Below are 9,498 nucleotides of genomic sequence, written 5' to 3'. Positions count from 1 at the left end.
TTTTCCAATCTCCTGTTTAACCCCTTCCCTGGCAGAAACGTGTATACACGTTTTCACAAAATGTTCTTTTTTCAGTCGTCGACGAGTATACTCGTCTAAAACTTTACCTTCAAAAACCAGACACATACGTACCATTCTAAATAATTTCATCTAGAAACTTTCTGAGGAAATACTATTCTTAACCACAAAAATGGGAAGAAAAAATAATTACAAACTGTTTTCATAACCAGCATCAAAAATACTATATAGAACCAAAATAAAAAAATTAGTCTGAAAAAGAAACGTTTTTAACAAAAAAATTGTTGGGGAAGAGGTTAAAGAACAGGTAAGAAGTTGTTAAATGGGTTAAACAATAAATGAGAAGTTAAGTGGAATCAATATGTATAAATCATTGTTAAGAGAATTTTTTTTGAGAAAGAGAGCAGAAAAATTGAGCAGTATCTTGAGAATGATACAAACAGAGAGGACGCTTTATGGCGTGCACCAGAACTGGTAGAGTATGCTAATGATGAAGCCCATTAGAATGGATGAATTTGAAGATTATGAGAAGTGTTTTAACATATCTCTGGAAAGTGCAGGTGATGGACTCTAGAAGAATGCATGGTCTGGACTTCCTTTGATAGATAAAGGGATGTTTTCTCTTGGAAAACCTGGGTAGCTATAGGTTGATGTACTAGAAAAGATGAAGGAATTTATTTTTGAAGTATGACACTATCAGGCACAAGGGTGGGTGAGGAAAGGGGGTGTTAGAAGTTGGGGAACATCATTTCATTGTGAATGAAACCCTTGAAATTATTTGTGGTGGTGCTCCTGAGGTTACAAGAAGTTTGAGGGAAGAAGTATAACCATTCACTTTGGAGCCTGAGAATGTGAAACCTTATGAAGAGAATATAATAAGTCTCTGGCTGGTATTATTTTTCTGTATGCCATTTATGATAATGAATTTAAAGTGAAGTCAGTCATCTCAGTTTCTTATTGTTTCCTCTAGAAACATTTAAAGGCTAAGGTGTAGGCCCAGAGTAGATGGGTAATTGTGTTCAGTTAAAAATGGATTTTTGTTATATAATTATGGTACAATTAGAGAAGATAAGAATACTAAGATTATTTTAAATGTGGTGATTATATTAACAGATCATAGAATTCTAAGGTAACAAGAAAAAGAGAGGAGGAAGTTAAGGGTTAGTGAAACTAAAAAGGTGAGTTCAAGGTCATAAATACTCTGAAAATCTGTACTTGTGGGGGATACTAGAGAAAGTGAACCACAAAAATAAAATTAGTAGGTGAGAGAATAGGATGAACAATTCGGGATTATAGATATAATCTCTGATAACAATGGTTGTATTGGATATGGTGATAATGGGATTGAGTGGTTATCACAGAGAAGGTAATATAATTCCCCATTATCAATTCTCTATCATTCCTTTTGATCATAAAACTCTCATGATTCTTCAGAAAGATGGCAGACCTGTTTCTCTGCCTCTCTTTTATCTTATTTTGGTGTTGAGAGTAAATTTGTACAAGGGACTATGCATAGAATTTAAGTGGACAACTTCAGTGCCATACTTACAAAAACAACATTTTCTGACCTCTCCTTTCTTTGTGGATTAATATGGAGACAAAGTGCTAGTGAGTATACATTGCCCATGCCCAGGAAGGTAAGACCTAGGGGAATGGAAGAACAAAATTCAGAGAAATTGCATCCGCATCTGAAATTGGGAAATTGAGCCATAGCGTCAGCTGTGACTATTAATGTGGGGAGAAAAATAATAAGCTTCTGTCTTCTTTGAGCTGCTGTGAAGTATGGAGGACTGAGGTAGCTCACTCATTCAGGCTTTACAGTGTGCAGTGAAAGTAGCATCTTGAAGCAGCAGCCCTATTGGGCCTTGCCTGGTAAATTCTGCCCCAAAATCTCCACCCACCTCTACCCACTGCAAACCAATTCAAGGCTACTTCTCTTTTGCCTTGGTGGCCCCTCCAACATCACAGGTATCAAGAGGAGTAATTACGCGTTTGCTTGTTTGCAAGCAACGCTGTGTGCCGTTTGCGGGCAGCAGCTGTGCCTTTCCATCTTGGTAACCTCAGTGTCTAGCAAATGAAAGGAGTGATTTAATATTTTTTGAGTCCCAAAAAGAACACAAAACTGTCTAATTGTTGCAAGAAACATGAATGAGACACTTTCTATGCTCACAGACATTACAGTGCAACCACAAAACCATAAGAGGAAGGGCAGCCAGAAAAATGGCGACGAGACCAGCTCAGAAAAGGCTTGTAATTCTGCATGATGCAAGGGAGAAGCAGATATTAATACTGAGGAACCCTGAGGTCCAGACCCACAAAACCCACTGCCTAATATTATCTGTAATTGAAGTTCCCATGGCACCTCACATGCAACACGCCACTTCTAGTACAGTAGCCCCTGTTATGGACAGTGTTTTCATCATCCAATTGTCTGCAACAATAAGGACATGGCATCACCCTGGATTCCTCCAACTCTCATTTGTAGCCATCCAATTGGTTCCTGAGTTCTGTGGATTAGACCTTACATGTATTGTATAGACCTGTCTCTTTGCTGTCTATCGGAAATACCATTTGTTTAGTTCAGTCCCCTAATCTTTCTCCTGTGAATTATTTAATTTCTTCAATTTTCCAGCCTCTGTTTTTTTTCCTTCAAACAACTCCCCAAGTTAATTTCTCACACTATATCCCAGAGTGTCATATCTAAAATGTAACTAAGGCTGGCTGGCGTGGCTCAGTGGTTGAGCATTGACCTATGAATCTAGAGGTCATGGTTCAATTCCCTGTCAGGGCACATGCCTGAGTTTTGGGCTCGATCCCCAGTGGGGGGCATGCAGGAGGCAGCCAATCAATGATTTTCTTTCATCATTGATGTTTCTCTCTGTCCCTCTCCCTTCCTCTCTGAAATAAATAAAAATATATTAAAATGTAAATAAAATTATGCTTTTTTTTCTTTGCTTTATAACTATCACCAGTACTTGGTCATGTTGACACAATGACATATAAGACCCTCTGTGATTAAGCTCCTGAATTCAGTATCATCTACCCTAAGTGTCCCTGTCCAATTTTTACATGACTGTATTATTGAGCTGCCGCTAATTGCCCATCATTATGTTGTGCAATTGTTCTTTTTGTTCTGTCTCTACCCAAAACTCTTTATAGCCCACATCTGGCATCCCTACCACACCCATTCTTGGCCTGCCTTACTCCTAATTAAGTATCTCATCTTCCTGAAAGAATTCTATGTGTGTCCATGCTATCCTTTGTATCACAGTACTTCCTAAATTGTACCTGAAATGATTTGATTATCTGTATGCCTTCTCTTCTAGCTAAGCTCTTCAAAGCATGTACCAAGTCTATTCATTATTTAAATATTCCAAATAAGACTAATAATGGGTGTTCAAATATTTGCCAAACTGTAATAAAGGTTTATAGTCATTCATGATAAACAAGAGATCTGCTAACCAAAAATTTTCCTCTAGAACAAGTCTTTATGAAACAATACTGATTAATAATGAGATGTTTTCTTACTACATCAAATATTCAAGTTTACACTAAAAATTTTATCCCACAGCCACAATTTTAACTTTAAATCCAATTAGCCATGGAAAATACATGCGATAAAGAGCAAAGACAATACAACTCCACCTATAAATTTAAATGTTCTCTCTGTGGATTTACTGGTGCCCTCTTTAGTCCTGAAGAATTGCCTTTTGCATTTACCATATGAAGAAAACCTCTTCAGACAACCTGCAGGATTATAGTAAAGTTGAAGAGATGAGTGGCCTAAACATACATAGATAACTTAGGAAAAGATGTGAACGAGGCAAACTTTTATTGGTCTCGTTTCATCTTTGCATCACTCTTTTCTTCTTCACTGGGGTCAATGGCCTAGTGCTGGCTTTCGGTCTCCACTTATCCTCAGACCATGAATGTCTCTTAGCATAATATGGGGTCCTATGATTCTTTCCTCATGCCTTTCCAATTAAAAGGATTTTCCTCAGTCTTTCAGGGTTTTGTGAAGTGATTGCAGAATTAGTCTTTGATAAACTACTATCTTAATACTTTAAAATTTAAAAAATTTAAATGTTGACTCTTAATTGTGAAATTATCTCAATCAGTAATAGAAGTGTACTTTTCAGAGAGTGATGATAGATGCAAGGAAATTTGGAAGAGTCAATCACTTGGGTTTATGTTTCTATCCACCTAACACAAATAAAAGGCTTATGGATTATAATGTATAATTATACCAATTATGTTAAAACACTGCATAATCTTTAAAATGCAGAAAAGAAAAGCAGGGTCAAAATATTCTACCATAAAATAAAATAGAGAGACAAAAAAGTATCAAGAGGGTAAAATATAAAAAGTTTTAATTCTCATGCTTTCAAAATGACTTATACTCTCCAGGAATTGAATGAAAATATTTAAGAGTTCTTTATATGAGGGGAATTTTCATGAATTTATCATATCTGTGTGAATTCTCCATGTACATGTATTAAACTTTGATTTTCTCCTGTTAAAAATGAATAAAAAGACAAATAAGTAAACAAAAGTTCTTTATATTAAAATAGAAATATTTTGAAATTACTAATTACAATAGTAGTTTATTTGTGTAAGCTAGTTATAAGGTATTATCTAATTAGACTTTAAAATAACTTGTTAGGAATATTTCTAGACATGTTGTTTTCATTAAGTTCAACATTAGGTCAGAATTTTTTTAGACTCTTTAATCATATAGTTTTATAATACTAGAAGGAAAGAATGTTACACTATGATTTGTAACATAAAATTCCCAAAGAACTTCTGTAACTATTCTAGGAAATTTTTGTTGAAAATATTTGTGTCTAGGTTTACTGGATGGATAAAGTAGCCAATGCAATTACTGAGCAGAGGTAAACTTAAATGTCATTATGTTAAACGAAGCAGCATAATCCAAAATAACATATTTTCCCCATATGCGTAATGTGGGAGGGGGTGAGCTAAGACTTTCACGGGAGGGGACCTACTCAGGACTACACCCTGCATACCAGAAATTATTGTACCACTGAATCTTTATTCATGATTCACCCTTAGCAGTATAAAATCCTCTGTACTTTTGGGGTGCAGAATGACATGAGAGCAGAGACTGTATGACACCATTAAAAACACATTAATAAAACAAGTTGTTGCATGTTATGCTAATAAATAACAACTTGGAGCATGACGATTAAATGTTATATTTTTCTTTCAGATTTCTTGCCACCTAACACACCCTTTTCTAAAATATGCCACAACATAACCAACACTCCCTAGCTTCAACAGCCTACTTGTGTTTCTCTTAAAGGGGAGTATAACCCTTTGTCCTTAATGTCAGACAGTCAGTAATGTTCTTTCCTGCTAAAGATCCTAACCTTTATCACTGACAGGCCCATGTTGCTTCTTACAAACCTAACTCCTTCAAAGTTAAATATGACAGTGTGTGCACAATCTCCTGCCTATCTCACATGCCTGTGGTGTGGAGCTTTCTTTATTTGAAACAAATTAAAATATGAGACCAAGTGGAAAGAACTATGCTCACATAAGTGCTATGTATTTTTATATAATTACTAATTTTCAATGATTAAAATTGAAATGGAATGATCATTTATATCCTATTGACTAGGTAAGTCTATATGAATATTTATGGAGACTGGGAATATCATTGAGAGGGTCACCTAATGATTTGAGACAATTGTTTTGCCTCTTGAATCTTTAAGTCCCCCCAAATCAGTCAAGGGACTCCTTAGATAAATGGGACAGGTCATAAAAGCAATGATTCACAGAAAAGAGAAAATAGTCAGTAACAAATAGTGAAAATAAGGGGAGAAAATGGTTCCTCAGAAATACCCAAAACAGTGCTAATTAAAACAACCATGAATTATTATTTTTTCATTAATTAGGTTGTTAAGGAAAATGAAGTTCCATATTGTTGATGGGAGTATAATTGGCCAGCCTTTTTAGAAAGCCATTTTCTAATGTGAAACATGAAATATAAAACTACTCATACCCTCTATCATGTGAGTCCAAAAGTATTATATATATCCTAAGCAATTATGGAAAAAATACTACTGTATATTTTATTATAATAATTTTTTAAATATATTTTTATTGATTTTTTTTTGGAGGGGGAGAGAGAGAGAGAAACATTGATCAGCAGCCTCCTTCATGGCCCCCCACCCAGGATTGACCACAACCTAGGCATGTGCCCTGACCAAGAATCAAACCAGTGACCTCTTGGTGCATGGGTCTATGCTCAACCACTGAGCCACACCAGCTGGACTACAATACTAACTATTAAACAAAGACAATGGAAATTAGTTTTAATCTCCAAAATTGGTGCTGGCTAAATAAATTTTGTGAGATCTTATACATGACAGAATATTAAATCACCACTAAATATTATGGGTATTATTTCTACTTTTATAGCATGAAAATATTTATATGTAGTTTTAAGTGAGAGAGCAACATTCTAAAAATTCACATGTTAAATTGTGAGCTACACACACAGACATGCTGAGGACAAGCCAGTGGAAAGTAAACTGATATAGTATGAAAGTATGTTACAGTGTGATAATTTCAGTTACTCTCCTCTATTTTTCCAAAGGTAAGACAGGTTGTTATGATACTTGTATAACAATAAAACAATAATTAAACAAATGAAAAAATATATATAAACATAGTAATCAGATTCCAAATTTAAGAAAGAATTTACTAACACAGTGTTGAAAAAGTTTAATTGGGTGAAATCAATGAATAATAATGACTGATTGATTAGATCATCTCTATAGTAACTTGATAGTACTTATTTGATTTTTATTTTTTGTTGATTTGAGAAGGAAAGGGAGAGCAAGAGAGAGAGAGAGAAACATTGATTTGTTTTCCCCCTTATTCATGCACTCATTGGTTGTTTCTTGTAAATGTTCTATCAGGACATGCTCTAGTCAACTGAGCTACCCAACCAGAGCCTGACTTGATACGATTTAATCATTAGATATTTAGCTTAACATATTCTGTTATTTCTTAGAATACTATAAAAAGCTAATTTAAAAATGTGTCATTTGCTTTGAATTAAATAGAAAGGATAGAATTAAGTAAACTTAATTACTGACTTATAAATAATATGCTTTCATTTTTTTCTTCATTCTACTGGTCCTTTCACTTTCCTTCTTCTTCCTTCACTCTTCCCTCCCCTGTAGCCACTACTATGCTTTTTAAAGTCTGTAAATTTCAAACTATACAGGCCAAAGAACTTTGTATTACACTTTTGGTAAGAATGCCACCAAATATTGCCAATACAATTAATTAAAGATGTTTATTATAAAGTGTATTTTTATTCTTTTTTTTAAAATCACTATAGGTTAGCTGAAAATTTTGGCTTCTTACAAGAGTTGGAATAATAGTAACCAAAGACTTCCTGTACTAAACTATAATTATCATGTGTTAAGTTCTCTATTACATTTTTCACATACAGGGCCAGGCATCAGGCAAACATGCATGAGAAAATGTTCCTTTCAGAAATGCTTGCTTTATAAATATCTTCTGGAAATTATAATAAGGAACTACCTCTATTATTAATTTCTATATTTTAATATCAAGTATTTCCATAAGAATTATATTTTTCATATATTCTAAAGTAAGGAATGGGACTTTCTCAAAAGAGGAAAAAACAGGTAAAATCAGATAATGTCAATTGTGTTTGTATTCACTAATTTCAAGGTATCTAACTACACTCTAACTACACTTACTCCAGAGAGGTCACAGTTTTGCTATTCTGAAGTGTGGCAGGTCACTCAGTTGATAAGGACCCAGATAGACATCAGGGATTTACTCCTAATTTCAGGGTGGAAATTCCATGACCTGGTTCCCGAAGCTCAGCCACTCTGGATCACAATTCAAAGTATCAGGGGGTGCATTTAAGTTTCTAAATATCTCTGGAAAATATTTTTATTTTTGAGACTGGCTCCCAGTGGGTCATTATCTTCATGAATTTAAAAAATGTAGGAGTTGGAGATTATTTAGTTCTAATCTCTCATTTCACAGACAAGAACATTAAAACTCAGAAGGAGTGAAGCTTGCTATTTCTAATGAAAAGCTATGAATTTTTATTTGAAAGTGGACAATTTCTCATTTTACAAATAGATGAATCAGTATTTTTCTTTGAATACTTCCCCTGCCCCCCATCCTCCAAAAATGTAGCACCAGGACCAATCATCTATTTTCTGAGTTCTCCAGGTAAATGGCTAAATGCCCTGATGGCTGTAGTCAGTCCGCTTCTGTCAGGGTTTTTGCTTTTTTGTCTACCCACTATTCACACCCAGACTTTTTCATCCTACTTAGACTCAGCCTTGACACGATGAACCAAAGCACTCTTCTTTATCCTGGTCAACAGAGATTGTCATCTGTATAAAGCAAAGTCAATTAGACTCTCTTTGGAATGTGGTTTTGGAACGGAGTGCCTCGAGAAAAGAAAACACTTGGAGAAGATTTGCTCAGAGGGTGGTGGCGTGATGACATGGCATTGTAAATGAGGAGAGTGTCCCGGGGTTTGAATACTTTGGGACGGCTCATGCTCAGCCTGTTTACACTCTAGTAAAGTTTTGTTACTGTAAGTTAGCCTGAATTAGTTTCTGTGACTTACAGTCAAAGTCTCCTTTATAATTCATTTTCATTCATCCTTCTCAATTTCTCAGGACTACTTGAAGTATTGTACAGGCATGGCTAACAAACTTTCTTGCTCTTACCTAAGATAATCAGGAAGAAGTATAAATTAGAGAAAATGTATAGCAACCATGAATTAAGTGCTATAGACTAAAATTGTGTCTTTCCTTCTCTGAATTTCCTGTATGTTGAAACCTGACTCTCAGAGTGATGGTATTTGGAAGTGGGACCTTCAGGTGGTGATTAGGTCAGGAGGGCAGAGCCCTCATGAATGGGACTGGTGCCCTTATAAAAGCAGCCCAGGTTGTTCCCTGGCTTTTTCTGCCATGTGAGGACATACCTAAAAGACAGCCATCTATGAACCTGAAAAGAGGACTGCACCAGAGCTGAATCTGCCAGTGCCTTGATCTTGAACTTCCCAGCCTCCAGGACTGTTATAAATAAATGTTGGTTGTTTACAAGCAACCCAGCATTTGGTATTTTATTATAGCAGTCAGAATGGGCTAGAACAATAAGTATTTATTGATATACTAGAGGCCCGGTGCACAAAAATTTGTGCACTGCGGGGGGAGGTCCCTCAGCCCGACCTGTGCCCTCTCGCAGCCTGGGACCCCTCAGGGAATGATCACCTGCTGGGTTAGGCCTGTTCCCCAGGGGATTGGGCCTTAGCTGGCAATCAGACACCCCTCTGGCAGCCTGGAAGCCCTTGGGAGATGTCCACTTGCCAGCGGGGAGCAGTCCTAAGCTGCAGTCAGACATCCTTAGGGCTGCTGAGGAGGCAGGAGAGGCTCCCACCACCACCGC

The sequence above is a fragment of the Myotis davidii genome, unplaced genomic scaffold (assembly GCF_000327345.1).
Source record: "Myotis davidii unplaced genomic scaffold, ASM32734v1 scaffold49, whole genome shotgun sequence".
NCBI classification, from domain to species: Eukaryota; Metazoa; Chordata; class Mammalia; order Chiroptera; family Vespertilionidae; genus Myotis; species Myotis davidii.
This window is presented reverse-complemented; position numbering follows the sequence as displayed.